We start from the raw sequence: 17,587 nt of genomic DNA, 5'->3' as shown, positions 1-17,587 counted from the left end.
TCATGGCATCATGGTGTAATTTTCTTTTCTCCTTCTATAGCTTCACATTTTTATATGCCAAAAATCAAAATTCCTCTAACTCATAAAGTTGGAACAACCTTTCTTCTTTAGCCAAGTTAGGCTCTAAGTTTAGTTCTTTTACTGCCCAATATGAACGTTTTTCCAACTCACAATTTTTCCCATAAACCAAACAATAAAGGAATATTCCCAAAAGAGTTTTGTAAGTTGTCCTATAAGCCAATAATGCACCATCTAACCTTGTTGACCTGCCCTTACTAGTTTGATTCACAGTCTTTTCCAAGATCTATTTTACCTCACGATCAAAAACCTTCGCTTGGCCACTGGCTTGCAAGTGATATGTATTAGTAATGTGATGTCTAACAATATGTTTTGCTAGTGCAGATTCAAATTGTTTACTACAGAAATGTGATCCTTCATCATTAATGAGGCTCTAGTTGTCCCAAATCTTGAAAGAATATTCTTCCTAAATAGTTTTACCACAAATTTGGTGTCATTTGTAGGTAATGCTATCGCTTCCACCCATTTCAAAACATAATCTACTGCTAATAATATATAACCTCAATGTTTGTCCTATCAACTTCCAAACCTTTCCTAGAAATGTAACGCCCCAGAACAATTCCCTCGTTTACAATGAAGTTGAAAATTTCCAAAATTAGGAACAAAATCCGTGTCTTCTGACCCGCCACGCGCTTGCGCGTAAAAATGAACAATTTTATGAAACAATTTAAAGAGCGGGTTTTAACTACAAGCGGACAATGTCAGTTGTAATATTTATAGTTCTAATGGAACATGAAGTATTCCAAGGGGTTGAACCCAAAGGATAGTCAAGTGTGGGAAATGTGTTTATCAAGTTAATTACAAGTTAATCAGTTACTAATCTAATCGAGTTGGAAATTATTAGTGCAAGTTCAAATAAAGTTATTTATAAACTAAAATTAAACTAAGCTAAACTTTCTTCCAAATGTTTTAGATAATGTAAATGATTAAACGATGGTCGGTTGATTAGTTGAGTGCTAATTAAACTAATGAACCTATACCGATTGTATTAGTTGCCACTTTTAGTATGAAATATCCTTCCGATCTCATCCTAGACTCAAAGATACCACCTAAGATTACCTCCTGGTCCCACTTAGGCATATAGATTACCTTTTGGTCTCACTACTCGACACCATCATATCGAACTATCTAAGGATAAACTCTCCTTCCTGTCTCATTTATCTAGGTTTTCTGCTAGAGGCGTCAATTCTAGCATATTAAGCATTCTGATATAATAAAAAAACCAATCAATCAAGAATAATCAACAAATCAAGATAACAAAGAACCAAACAATAAACCATCCAACAAATTTAGCCCATATTCAAACTCAAATCCCAAACAAACATTTTATCAAACAAATGGTATGCATAAAATGAAAGCAAAGGGTTTAAGAAAATTCTCATTCAATTGATGAAGTTCTATTGAAGCCCAAGAGTTTGTCCATCCTTGTTTACAAAATCTTTAACAATAAGGAAGAAAGGAAAGTAGAATATTAAAATCTACTCTAAAAAGAAAAGAGGAAACCTAAACTAAAAAGAAAAAGAAAAAGAAAAGAAACCCTAACCTAAAACTAAGGGAAAAAAATGATAAAAACAAAAGTAAAAAGCTCCAATTTTCATTCAGCCAAAACTGGATTTAAATAGATTATTTCAACCCTAAATTTTGGACCAAAATGCCCCTAGGTGTCTAATTTTAATTGGTATGGCTGTTGGACAAAAACTACTCATGCAGTCACTTTTTGTTGTGTTAGGCTTCGATATTGCGATACCCAACTCAGTATTGAAATTTAGGGCCTTGTGGGTCTTTGTAACACCTCTAACCCAGCTTTGTTGCCGAATTAGGGTTATAAATATTACCCAATAATTAGAAAACATTTAACATCATAACATTAAATAAATTAAACTTATTAAAAACCAATTAATCATATGCATTTGGTCCCTAAATCGAGCCTTCGAGGCCCTAAAAATAGTTTAGAAGCAATTCGAGACTAATTTGAAACAAAATAAAAGATTTAAAAAAAGAAGTTGCAAAAATTGGAAAACATGGATCACACGACCGTGTGGCCAAGCTGTGTGACATAAACCAGGCCATGTAACAATCACACAAAAAGACACACGACCGTGTCCCAGCCCGTGTCTTCACCCATGTAACTCACTGAGTAAGGTCACACGGTCGTGTCGCAGGCCGTGTTACTCTCTGACTTGCCATACACGGCTGTGTCGCAGGCCATGTGCTAGACTGTATAACTCACTGACTTATAACACTAGGATTTTACAAATGACACACGACCGTATAGCTAGGCTATGTGTGTCATTCAGCCGTGTGACAGCCCGTGTCCCAAGCTGTGTGATCCATAAATTGACACTAAATTCAAGCTATTTTAAGGCCAAACCATACCTAACCAACCATTCCATTTGTGCACACATTCAAGAGACTTAAACATCATTTAAACACACCTAAACATACCATTTCAAATATCCTATTTCATCTAACCAATATGCCATTCAAAGGCACCAGATTTGAATCAAAACATCATTAACTAAAACAAGTCCCTAATGTCATATTCAAGTACAAAACCTAGTTCATTTACCTACCACATGATAACACAAATGACCACTTCTAAGCCATCACAAACATACCAAAAGAGTCTTATATACAAGCACTTAAGAATGACCAAAATGACCTAACTTGAACAAGCATTAAAAGCTCATCAAACCAAACATAAACTTCAAAAGCATAAACATACTAAATCAACCATTTACACATTCATAAACTACCATTACAAAAGATCATATACATGCCATATATAACCTAGGCCAAATTACTCAAAAACTACTAAAATAGTTGTTGGATAGTGTAAATTGAGAAATATATAGGATTTTTCCTATATAATTCTTCACCTTTTTACTTAAATTTGTTGTTAAAACCAAGTAATTGTTTAATAAATTAATGAAATATGCGAAAAATTGAAATTAGGACATGGAAATTATTAAAATGTGATTTTATGCTTTATTATATAGTTTTCATGTATAAAATGGCTTATTTTATATTAGTTTGAGCATATTATATTTTTAAGCTATAAAGTGGGCCATGAATGATTAAATTAAATAATAAAATATAAATTTATATTTAATAATTTATTTTAAATATTTCATTAATAAATTGGGTTTTAATTAATTAAGTAAATTAATTAATTGAAGTGGTTAAAATTATATTATTTGGTTCTCTAAACTATCTACTATTTTTTGACAGGTCTGAGAGTTTTCTTCTAATTGCAAAACTGTCCAAATTGGGACCAAGTCAACCCAATTTTTGGCTGCACATGGCTGATCATAAATCAATTTTTAGTTTAATTACACAAGGTCCTTGAAGAGTTAAAGGAATCAAAGATTTTCCCGAAGATTTGCTAGTGATCGAGTCTTCGTTCTGAGTTGTGGTGGCACTCAAATTGACCAAGAATAAAGCAGAATCAGCCACATTTCCTCAATTCATGGCCATCCATCCTTGGAAGAAGTTTCAAAAGACGGACACTCCTATTTTTAGCAAACTAGCTCCCTTGCCTCACCTATAAATAAGAGCTCATTTCTCACTTTTTCAATCATCCCTCACTCATTCATCATTCTCTCCCCTCTCAACTCTCTTAGCTATCTTTCCCCCTCATGCCTATCATCATCCTTGCATAAGGATTTTTAGCAAAATTATCCTCTTAAAGAACCCTTGGTCGGCCACCTTGGAGAACCATCAGCAAAGGAGCAAAGCAAAGAAGCGAAGGAGCCTCGTCAGTCAAAGTCTTAGGTGACAGCCACTTTAAATTGGGTTTAATCTTTCTTTTCTTTAATTTAATCTAAAGATGTTTGTTATGTATTCTTTGTTCTTGTTTACAACAATGTTAGCTTAATTTTATTTAAGCTAGGATGATTGCTTTGATTAAATAATATTTATTTGATTCATGCTTATAATGTTTGTGCCTCAATCGATCATGTTTTCAATTAAAATCAAGTCTATATTTCGTTCATACGTGATTGGAATGCACTTGAATTAGCTGCGCGATACTGACTAGATGACGGTTAATGGACACATAATTGAAATGTGCATGCTCAATTTAGATCTTGACCCGATTAAATTGTAGGTTGCATAACAACTCTGATCAAGCTCTATTATCTTCATAGTTTTTAGATTTGTGTGATTAAATTGTTTCAAACCTAACACATCCCTGTTACTTCACACGAATGCTAAGAAGCCCTTGGTAAATAAGAATCAGTAAAATGCATATTTACTAAGTAAATGATTTCGAAAGGACCTAATGTTGTTTCCAAACTCATGAAAGATCGAGTTGTCATGGAATGTTTTTCCGAATGTTGTTAAGCATGTTGATAATAAATTGAGTTTAATTAAAGTAACTGTCCTAGTTTATTTATGTTATAATTGTTGCAAAATTGTGTTTAATTTTACTAAAATCTATTTCAATCATATAGTTTGCATACTTAGGATAATTGGCATTAGGGATCATTGCATTTAGTTTAATATATTTTAATCACCACTTTTCAACTATATTGTGTTTTTATTAACCAAATTGTTAATACAATTTTACAAATTAAGTGACTTAGCACAAATACAATCTCTGTGGAGATGATAACTCGCTACTTACTTATTACTTGATAACGACTGTGTACACTTGTACAAACCTACGCGTTACAGATAGTGTGATTGGTCCTTGATAAGCTTCCAACCAATCGAGCTTCCGATAATCTATAAAACAAATGAAAGTAACTACGTAAGGAACGAGTGCTTAGTAAGCTAGTATAAATTCAAACATAACTTACCATTTCTTTAGGACAAATTATAAAATATGCATAATGTTATTACCAAGACCATAAGCTTAGTATAAGCCTATACAAGCACCATCACTCACAAGTTAGTAGGCTTATCCATGATACAAATGAATTCAATCATATAGTAAATAAGTTTCATATACACATCATTTAACTCATCAACCTTTTCATATGATCATGAATCATTTCATTTGTATACTTACTGTGTCATTTCCTTTACTTATCTGTTAAACCATCTAGAATTACATAGGATACATGAGAATGTTCACAAACATAGTGTGCCTTTCCATATAATTGTAACATTTTCTTTTCAATAACTCACACGAGTTGTGGGTTGGAATGTAAGTTACACGATGCTACTCACATGAGCTGTGGAGAATCTGCAACAAATGCAGGATCTTAACCATCGGTAGGACATTCAAGACCAGCACCCGAAGCATGAAATCCTTAATGAAATGTCATTCGTGTCCTAAGAATTCTCAAGGCTCAAACGGGATTTGTTATATGTTAATTATTCATACATCAATACATATACAATTTTAAGTCCATTTATGTTAACATAACATAGCAAATAATCAATTTAACTAACATTAATAAGATCATAATCCATACGAACCTACCTCAATAACTATGGTCGTAGAAGTAGAGTTGTAAACTAATTCGAAACTTTAGCCTTTCTTCGATTTAAGTCTGATTGTGGTTTATCTTGATCTAAATAGATAATTTCATTCAATTAAGTATTTCAAGTATTCAATCCAATCCATAATTCATATTTATGTAAAATTATGAAATTACCCCTAATATTTTAACTTTTCATAATTTAGTCCTTAAGCTCATAACTTGAAATTCAACCATTTTAACTAAAACAATATTAACCAAAACTATAAGGGACCTTGGAACAACCCATAATTATCAAAAATTCACAATAAAACCCATGGATTTACACTTTCAACAATTTAATTCCTATTTCAAAGTTCATCAAAAATCACTTAACAAAACAAGTTTGTTTAACAACTAAGATTAATAATCTATCAAATAAATTCAAAATATACTCAAAATCAACCTTGGCAAGTCCCTCAACCTTTAACAGTTTTGCAAATTAACCCCCAAGCTAGCTAGATTAAACTAAAATGAACTCAAAAACATAAAAAATCATTAAAAACAAGGCTTGAATTCACTTACATGCAAGATAAAAGCTTGAACGAATGCTCAACCCTATTCTAATGGTGTTTTTCTCTTCAATTTTTAGTGGATAAGGAAATCAGAGAAGATGGTATCCATTTTTTTATTTTAGTTTAAGATTATTTATTAAATTACCACTTTACCCTTAGTTATTAACTTATAAGTTAACAAAATCCTACCTATAATTGTCCACTAACTTTAAGAATGGTATAATTAATATTTAAATCCTTTAGATTTCATCTCCATAGCCATTAAGCTCTTTACACTAATAGATACTCACTTTTACACCTTTTACGATTTAGTCCTTTTCACCTAATTAACCATTCAAACTTCAAAATTTCTTAATGAAACTTTAATACGACCTTAAAATAATCTAGTAGACATTAAATAAATATTAAAATAATAACTCACTCGTCAAAATTTTGGTCCTGCGCCACTATTTTTGACACCATTAAAAACGGGTTGTTATAGTCTCGGTACTGCAATACCCATCCTTGGTATTCGATACCACTATATGTGATCCCTATTCTCCTCATTTATCGTTGTCAGAGATATCATGAATTCCATGTTTCGATATCACAATACCCCCTTCTAGGTGATGTTTCTTCACGTTTAGGCCATCATTAACTCCCTACAACACTCAATCGACTTGTTAGGTTCCCCATGACACGATTGGCCAAATTGGGTCACAAAATGATAAAAAAACGATACATTTTCACTTATTACCCAAAAACAATGAAAATAGGAAAATAACAAAAAATTATACTAAAAACTCTATTTTACTCGATGAAATGCTCCTTAAGTGCATCGAAAAAGCTTAATTTGCCACATTTATTTGTGGCAGATCATCTTTGCATCTCTCTGAAACACACTTTAAATTAGACAAACATTCAGTAAACAAGTCTCCATACACAAAAAATTCATCCATGAAAGTGTCCATTCCTTCTTCTATCATATTGGCAAAGATAGATGTCATACACCACATAAATGTAGTCAGAGCATTACATAACCCAAAAGGCATTTGCTGAAAGGCATATGTTTCAATGGATAGGTAAACATCATCTTTTATTGATCATCAGGATAGATTGGAATATGATGACACTTAGCATATCCATCGAGGAAGCAATAATATTCTTTCCCTACCAATCTATCTAACATTTGGTCAATGAAGGGAGTGGAAAATGATCTTTCCATGTTGTATCATTAAGTTTCTTGTAATCAATACATACACGCCTTCCAATCACTGATCTGGTTGGAGTAAGTTCATTCTTCTTATTAGCTACCATGACCAAACCACCCTTTTCTAAAACACATTGTGTTGGACTAACCCAATCGCTGTTGCAAATTGCGTACACGATGCCGACATCAAACCACTTAATTAATTATTTTTTCACTACCTCCTTTATAGTAGGATTCAAACACTACCAAGCATCCACTATAGGTTTCTTACTTTCCTTCAATCGAGTTTTGTAATGACAAAGTATTGGGTTGATACCTTTAAATATGTAGTCATCCAACCAATCACCTTTTTATGCTTCTTTAACACATTTAGTAATGCCAGCTCTCGTTTTGTAGGTAAATGAGATGTGTTAATCACCGACAATGTATTATTCTCCCCTAAATATTCATATTTTATATTCTTAGGCAGAGGTTTCAACTCCAAATTTGGAGGTCTAACTATTAAAGAAATCATCTTTTCGGATGCATCCTCCAATAGTCCTAACGGTTTTTTAAACTGTCTCCACCAATCCAATTGATGCACAAATTATTGCTTAATGACAACATCCAAATATATCTAAACTAGTCCAATACTTGTTATGTCATCTTCGTAGACTCCACACTCCCCATTTCAACCAAATGCTCCACTTTGAATTCCAAAAAAAAATTCCTTTGAGCTTCTTCTAATTGTTCACTTGCAGCCATATGCATCACACATATTCTGTTAATAACATTAGCAGGATTGACTTCCTCAATTGTTTATGTTTCTCGTTCTGATCAATGTACCCTACACTTTGAGATATTCCATCGAATAAATAACTGCACAAACTCTTCCCACATTGGTATAGTGTTCGATGGCAACATTTCTAACTAAGATCTAGCTTCACCTCCCAAGGCAAATGGGATTAACAAAAGCTTTATCATTCGACACACCTATGTAAACAATATTATTACATAACTATTCAAATCGATGGAGAAATATTATCAGATCTATCACTTCAACATTGCTAAACTGTAAATTTGTTGATACCCAAGCCAATAATGTAGAATTTATCTCAAAATGTGCGACATTGATTTGTAGGATGGTAATGCTAGATTAGAGCCAGTTTCTATCAAAGAGCACTTGATCAAGGAGCGAAGTCATTCTGCAAATTAACAAAATACTAATAATACAAACAATCCTAGGTATGCACAACTAACAATCCTAAATATCCACAACTATCACACCAAAAGCAATAAACAACATAATAAAAAATTAGTAATCAAGTTTTCGTATCTATAATACTAGAACTTGCTAGTTATCTTCTAAACATGCAATTACTACTAACTAATTCAAATCTAGGCACCAAAACCTCCCCGATAATGGCGCCAACAACTTGATCGCTCCTCAATGTGCGTGCATCTAGGTAGATAATTATTGCAAAAAAATATAGAGAAGTGCAGTGTACTGCAAGTATACATGTCAAATTGTAATATAATTTTAAATTATAACAAAATAGAGAAGTATTTCGAGGATCATACCAAAGGGAGGTATCAACTAAAGTTGAACCAAACATGAGCAAAGAACATGCAAAGCAAAGTCTAAATAGCTATTTATCTACTAACTATAGTATGACTGATCTAATTACATTAACTTCTACGGTCACAATTAATCTCAGCTTAGTGATTTTTATTTATAATTTTTTAACTGATCTAATTAATACCTTTCGACCTCTAATTTTACAAACTTATGATTTAGTCCAATTTATCTTTCGAATGAAACTAAAATGGACAATTGAATCGATATTGGATAAAGTCTTCTTTTATTATCCTTTCTCTAAATTTTCACCTACTTTCAATTAATTGCTTCCACTTCAATTAACCAACTTCTCGATGAATTTAATTACGACCCATCACAATTCTACCATAACCATTTAACTTATAAGTCATTTAATAAATTTAATAACTAAGAATAAAGGGTTTTAAAATGCTCAATAAATTTTCGATTAATTATGATTATGGAGATTGTGTTGAAGCAAAAACTGAAATTCATGTAGATGGATTGCTTGATCACTCTTAGAGATAAATAATCTGCAAGGAATGAAACTAATAAAAATAAATTATTTAAAACAAGCAAAGAAATTGCAAGTGCATAAAATTTCTAGAAAATTAGAATCAAAGTAACAATTGTTGTCAAAATTCCTTAAATTAACTACTTAGCAACTAATAATTGTCACCAAGCCTCCTTAATCATGTTTATAAAGTAGTATTTATACTACTTTTAAGATTTGACCTAAGCTAGACGATTTGTCCTGATTAATCTTAAATTTTGGGTTGTATGGACTAAAATGCCCCTCTAGATTTTTAGTCCATTGAGCTTCAATGCCGCGACACCACAGGCCTAGTGTCACGACTTTCTTGGTAGTTTGCTCGAGTCTTTGTTGAGTGACATGGGTGTGGCAACCTCACCATCAGTGTCGCGACTTCACTGCAACATTGTGATCGACTTTCACCTCTAACTACTATCGTGGATGTCGCAATGTTATCTATCAAATGTTGTAACTTCAATCACAGTTCACCTACAGTATCAATGTTGCTCAAAGTTCCTCCCAGGTGCATGCTCAACTTCAATGTCGTGACTCCACATCTTCAGTGTCCCGACATTTTGGGCAGTCCTTTAACTTCTTTACCATTTAGCCCAAGTCGTGTCTTACACCAACTACATCACTTAGAACTCATTAGGCATGGGTTTGTCTAATTGGTTGATAAATATCCTACAATGCTTGTTTTATTCAACAAAAAATCATTGGAATAAAATCAAAATGCTCGGTTAGAAGCTCGTTAAGTCTCGAAAAGGACTCAATTTTACATATTAAATTATGAAATATCACCAATAGATCTCTCTACTAGCTTGTCAATACTAGAAATGAATTGTATAAAGAATCAAATGAATAGAATCAATTGTAACATGCTCAACTTCAATGTCACGACTCCACATCCTCAGTGTCTCGGTATATGGGCAGTCCCTTAACATCTTTGCCATTTAGCCCAAGTCGTGTCTTGCACTAACTACATCACTTAATTAGAACTCATTAGGCATGAGTTTGTCTAATTAGTCGATAAATATCCTACAATGCATGTTTTATTCAAAAAAATCATTGGAATAACATCAAAATGCTCAGTTAGAAGCTCGTTAAGTATCGAAAAGGATTCAATTTTCCATATTAAATTATGAAATATCACCAATAGATCCCTCTGCTAGCTTGTCAAGACTAGAAATGAATTGTAGAAAGAATCAAATGACCAGAAATTAATGGAAATGATAAATTTAGAGACATAGGTTACATTCGAAAATGAATGTATTTTCTCACTAAGTATGGAAATGACGTAAGAATTAATTCAAATTTTTCGAATTATTATTTAGTCAAAATCCGTTGAATATGGAAATTAAATATGTTTTTTCCTATATTTTTTACGGTAAAGTTTCCAAGATTTTAACAGAATTAGAATTGTGTTGAGAAAATTAATTAAAATCAATTAATTTAATAAATAATATTAATTTTGGGAAATAAAAAAACATGTATTGAGTTTGGTTAAATTATAAAGTGTTAGGTTAAAAGTTCAAGAAGAAAATATAATTGAACCCAATACAGGAGAATCCGAAAAACTTCTCTCCTAGTTAAACTTGGAGATTAATTTTTCAAAGTATTATTTGTGTTTTACTATTTCAGCCAAGATTCTTCTATCTCTCATTATAAATAGATGACTGGTAGAACTAAATATATAACTTTGAGATATTATTATTTTGCCTTAAAATAGTGAGAATTTATTTTTTTAAGCATAAATTCTATTTTTTGGGAATAATAATTCTATCAGTTTCTATTAAGAGAGAATTACTTTCCAATTAGAAGTAAGAAAATTGCCTATGGTTCTATGTTTGATTCATGATTGTTGTAGCCCACACTTAAAGCGATTTGTGGTACAAGAATAGCAGATAATGTCAATTAGTTGAAAGCTGGAAATGTCTAGGCTCCGTCTCATACAAAATACATGTACTTTTCGAAACAAATGTATTGCTATAAATATCACAAACAGACTGAATTTTTAGAATTTAAATTTTCGTTATAATAGAAAATCATTTTTAAACTGAATTTTTTCCAACACCGTTGTAATACCCGATTTTGGCCTGGGTAAAAAGGCCCAAATAATACAAACCCAATTACAACAGAATAGGCCTAAAATAAGTGACCCAAACCTAAAGCCCAATTACAGTTTAGCCCAAATAGGCGAGAACAGTTTCTGAAACCCTAGCAACAGCAAGATCTTCGTGCCGCAACCATCACCAAGAGCCGAATCTCCATGCAATCACCTGCAAACACAAGAAAGGAAAGAAAATCAAGGAATTGAAATCAAATCAAGCAGATATTGGAAGATCTCTTTTTATTTCTTTCTTTTCTTCTTGTATTGACGATCGCTATAAAAGCGATTTTAACATACTGTAATGGGGCCGAATTCGAAATCAATAAAAAAGCACGATATTTGACAACCCAAACAGAGAATCAATCAAAACTCAAAAAGGTTGATATTTTATTTTTTTCATCGATTATTTCTCTATTTATTTTTATTTTTATTTTTATTTTTACTTTACTAAAACACAATAAAACAAAGAGTAAAGAACTTACTTTGGTTTGCTTCTGAATCGCCGTTGGAACGGCCGAGGTTCGTCTCCAAGGATAGACGATCGAAAGTCGAAAGGTTCCGAGGGCTTTTGGGGTATTTTTCATCAATTTTTGGAGGATTTGAGCCCGGATTCAGGTTAAGGGAGGCCTAAAGGGCCAAATAGGGAGTTTTCCCCTTTTTCGACCACTGCATACAGCAGTGCCAGCGCCGGAGATCGGCGACTGGCGTGGTGGCCGATGACCAGGCCTTAGGCCGGTGCCCGGAGGAGAGGGGAGAGGTTGAGAGCCTTTTTTTTAAGAAAGGAAAAAATGAATTTTTTTGAAGATTGGGGGGCTTATATAGGGTACCAAAACGGTGTCGTTTTGGATAGCCCTCCAGACGCCCAAAATGGCGTCGTTTTGAGTACCCGACCCGGTTCCGACCCGGTTCCGACCCGATCCACCTTAGGATCTGCGCGTTTTTATGCGGAGGAGAAATTTACACTTTTATCCCCTCCGCCTTCTAATATCTTTACAATTAAGTTTTTTTTATTTTTAAATTTACCCTTTTATTCATTTTAAAATTCAGTTCGATCCTGATTGGACGACATTGTTTAGGGAAATATGGAAAATTTCCCTTCCGGTCCCTCCATGTAATGTGCACGTTCAATTTGGTCCTTCAATTTCCATTTATTTATAGATTTGCCTCAGAATTTTTATTTACAGTTCAAATTAGTCCTTTTTCATTTTCTTTATTTTTTATTAATTAGTTTTTTTATTCTTTTTCATATTTAATTATTTTTTTAAAAATATATGTATATATATATTTTTCACATACGCATATTTATTTTTGTAGTATCATATAATTATTTTTATTTTATTTTTATTTCTATGTAATTTTTTTATCTATATGTATATATTTATTTTAGTATATATATGTATGTATACATATTAATATTTTTAACTAATTTTTATTTATTTATATATATATGAATATATTTGTTTTTAAAAATGCAAATATATGTTTTTCATATACTTTATAATTTATATTTTTTTTCCTTTATTTTCATAAATGCATCATGTATGTATAAGTTTCATAGCCCAAGATTTCATATGTAAATTATGTGTTTGAATTTTAATTTCAATGCATATATTATGTGCCTTTTATTCTTTATATTTTGTTTATTTCTTCATTCGATTATTAATTCATGTTTTCGTTTATATGTTAAAAAGAATTGTTTTTTCTATTTTGATCATTTATTTGATATTTTGTATGTGATTATTTTTATTATGTATATTGATTTTATTTATTCATTTATTTATATTATTTCTATGACACTATAATATTTATTATTGCATTGTATATTTAATGTAGCATCACATCATTATTTTTTACTCGATTTCAAACTTTTCAAAATTGAGAGAATGCTTGTATTTAGGATTTTCAAGGAAATTAAGCCCTAACGTATTGGGTTCTGATTTTCTTCGTTAAATCTAGCAATCGAGCATTTCTCTTTAATCAAAAAAATAAGAACTCATTATTGGGAATTCAACACGTTGTGTCCTAACGTATTGGATGTGACACATTGATTTCTCGAAATGAAGATTTTTTCTAAAAAATAATAAAGGAAATATTCCGAGTTTGGGATTTTGGAGGAATTGTGCCCTAACTTATTGGGCCGCGATTTCTTAAATCTTGAATAAATGGGTATTCTTTTAAGTTTTTATTGTACGAGTATTTTGGCCTAATTCATTTTTGAGGAAATTAGAATGTCGTGCCCTAACGCATTGGGTGTGGCATTTTCTTTCTCTGAAATGATAAGGGTCTTAATACATAATGTTTTTAAGTTTTTCGTAAGGATTATATTTTTCAAATTTTTGACATTAAGACACTAATTAATTAACTAGGTACCAATTTTGGGTGTTACGAGGGTGCTAATCCTTCCTCATACGTAACCGACTCCCGGATCCGTTTTTCTAAGACTCGTAGACAAAAGCCGTTTTTTTAGGTGATCCAATCACACCTTAATAAAGATTGGTGGCGACTCCCAACTTTCATTTTTTAAAATTCGACAACCTAAAACTTTTATTTTTCAAAAGAATGGTTTTGACAGCTTGGCGACTCCATTGGGGACAAAAAAATTTTTAAAAAAAAATAAGAGAGTCGAGTTGCAAAGTTGATTGATTTTTTGTCTTATAGTCGAAAAAATGAAATTCATTTTAAAAATCCTCTTGCATTCATGCTTAATTGATTTAAGTACTTTAAATTATTTTGCATTATACATTACATGTACTGGATAATTTTACCCTTTAAGTGGGAGTGAGAAGCTATTCCTTCGTGAGGTTTTCACCTTCGTATAGGATAGTGGATCGCTTTCGGGATACATCGGTACCTATGCCTTCGTGAGATTCTCATCTCCGTATAGTCATAGGGAAAATGTGTCCCCCAGAACTGAACTTGATCTATATGAGCCTATAATGGGTGAAGATCAAGGAATCTGCTAGTTCGGGTACCTTTACTTTTGAGCTAAACCGCATATAATGAGCCTTAGGAGCTTGCCTTAGGTAGAATTACACTAAACCCTAGCAGATGTCCTAATAGACGCTTTACTCTTTCTTGATTATATGCTTATATTTGATACTGACTTTTGTGTCTAATTTTGTTTGCATGATGACATGGCATTTCATTTCATCATAAAAGGCGTCAGTTTAGATTCGGTTGCTAGATAGAAAGCTCGTCATGGAAAAAGAGTTTCTTGATAAAGTGGAGGACAATGCGGCTGTCCGAACTTGGTCTGAAACAACGCAGCAAGAAAAGGGCGATAGCCTGGCTGATGGGTGTGTATCGAAATTATGGGATTTTACTCGCATCAATGTAACTCAAAACAATTTGTAGGAGTTGAAGGAAATCTGGGAACAGTGGAATAATGAGGTTAGACAGTTATTTTATGACAATTATGGGGATTTGCCTTATTTGCTTGATGTGAAGGTAGACAAACATTTGTTTCGAGCTCTTGCCCAGTTTTGGAATCCTGCTTACAGTTGCTTCACGTTTGGGAATGTCGATTTGGTGCCTACGATAGAAGAATATGTGGCTTTACTCTGATGTTCAAAGTTTCAAGTGGACAGAGTCTACTCGAGAGCGATAAATATGCCAACCTTTTCAAAGAAGGTAATAGGTATAACAGGGATGAGTGAGCAGTGGGTTGCTGCACGGATTAAGCAAAAGGGGGATAGTAAATGCGTTCCTTGGAGAAGTTTGAAAGATACAATTCTAACGCACCCACACGTGAGAAAGAGGTTAGATGTCTTTGCTTTAAGTATATATGGCTTGGTTGTCTTCCACAAGGCCTTGGGGCATGTGGATGAAGCGATCACTAATTTATTTGACCGACTTGATAAGAAGTTACACCAATTCTGGCAATTTTGGCAGAAACCTTCAGGTCGTTGAGTGCATGCCGAAAAATAGGTGAGGGCAGATTTATTGGATGTGCACAGCTTCTACTTGTATGGTTTCACAGTCATTTTTGGAGGGTGGATAAGGTTTCGTATCGGGTTTTCTCTGAAAATTATTCACCACTAAAGGAGATAGTAGCTACGCTGAGGAGAGACGACAATTCAGAGGAGAAGTGGATGGCGATTCTTCAAAGTCTTCAGGAGGAAGATGTTGAGTGGAGAGCTTCTTGGTTACTTCCAGATGAGATCCTATATAGGTGTGGTAATTTCGTTTGGGTTCCACTACTTGGGATTTTGGGAGCTAGTGGATATGCCCCGTTGTTGGTACTGAGACAGTATAGGTCAAGACAATTTATACCTACGACCCAAGGGATAGCTGATTGTGAATTTTCGTACAAAGATGATGGTTATAGAAAGAAGATTCAAGAGATGTCTAGCACGTGGAAACAGACTCGCTGAATGAGGGGGTTAGCTGTGGGTCCGATGACAACTCCTGAGTATAAGGAATGGTAGGGTAGGAGAATCAACGACAATATACCCAAGGTAAATCAAAGGGGTCGCCAGCCAATAGAGGAGCATTTGCGGGTTATTCCTTCTGAGTTGGAAATCATAAGACGAGATTTTAAGAGAAGAAATGTGGATTTAGAAAAGAAGATAAAGCAAATGGAGGAAGACAAGACGAACTTGAGACTGGACATAGACATTCAGAAGCTTGAAACTGAGAAATTAAGGAAAGAGAAAAACAAGGCTGAGGAGGAGCTGGGTAGTCTGAAGACGGATTATAAAAAGTTGCGTCTGTCAATGAGAACTGTCGAGCTGGGAAAAACATCAGAATAGTGGCGAGCAGAAATTTGAGAAGAAAAGGACAAAGTCGATAGATGGGAACAGAAATTCCAAGAAATGTAGAGACGAAACAAGGCTCTAGAAAAGAGTTTGTCTGTGACAGCCCAAAGTTGACCCTAGTCGGGAAGTGGTTTCGGGACCGCTAAACCGAGTCACCGAAATGTTTGAATGTGATACTTATTGTCTAGAATATGTAATTATGAATGTGTGAAAATTTCAAGCTTCAATTTGGTTGATTTCATGTGAATTTAGTCAATAGGACTTATGTGAGAAAATTCAAAAATGTGATAGGTCAATGTGTGAGGACCTATTAGTGATGTGGACAAAGGGGGGGACTTGCATGTCAAATTTCCCCCCCTAATGAGTAGTGGCCGGCCATGACAAAGAATGATGGGCAAAACATGTCATGAAACATGTTTTGTTAGTGGAAGAATAAAATAAGAAGTATGGGTAATAAAGAAATGGAAAACAAAAAAAAAATGTGTGTGTGTAGTGTTTGTCCCCCCCCCCATTGCCGTGAGCTCAAGAGAAGAAAGGAGAAAAGTTTGTGTTCATCCTTTCTCACCTCCATTTTAGCCTAAATTAGAAAGAAAAACAAAGAAAAAAAAAATTTCTCATCCTTTGGTTCATCCTTGGCCAAAAATTTTAAGGAGGAAAGAAGAAGAAAGGTGAAGAGATTCGGCCATGCATGTAGCTAGGCCAAGGTATGTTTAATGATGTTCCATGAGATGCATGCATGTTTTAGTTGTTAGCTTGAGTTCTACCTAGCCCATGGTCTAAATCTTGCTATGTGATGGAAATGGCACTTGACCATGGATGCATCATTCTTGGTTGGTGTTTGATGTTGTGGTGATGAGGCATGAGGATGAGTTAAGATTCGGCCTAGGTGGGGGTTGTGTTAATGCCATTGCATGCAAAATATGAAGCTTGTTAATGATGCATGTGATGATGGCTTGATGATTCTTGAACCTCCTTTTTAGCATTTTTGTGTGAGCACATATGTGCATTGGTTGCTAAAGGGAGAAGAATCGGCTAGCAAGATGTGTGCTAAGGCCGAATGTAACTTTGCATGTTGATGAGCAATGCATGTGTTAAATCGATGAAAAGGGGGAGGATGCTTTACTAGTGTGTATATGTGTGTATTAAGTGTTGAAATCGACCCCAAAAATGGACATGCATATTCGGCCAAGGGGAAAGAAATTAGCTAATATGTTGTGTTGATGCATGATTTTTGCATGTATGAGACTTTAATGTCTAATGTATGAATATGGGCTAAGTGCCTTGTGTTCATCTTTTGATGCCTAAATGATGAAATCAATTTATTTGTTTGATTAAGCTCAAGAGCAAAGGGGAAATAAATCC

The sequence above is a fragment of the Gossypium hirsutum genome, chromosome D08 (assembly GCF_007990345.1).
Source record: "Gossypium hirsutum isolate 1008001.06 chromosome D08, Gossypium_hirsutum_v2.1, whole genome shotgun sequence".
Classification (NCBI taxonomy): Eukaryota; Viridiplantae; Streptophyta; class Magnoliopsida; order Malvales; family Malvaceae; genus Gossypium; species Gossypium hirsutum.
Note: the sequence above shows the minus strand (reverse complement) of the source record.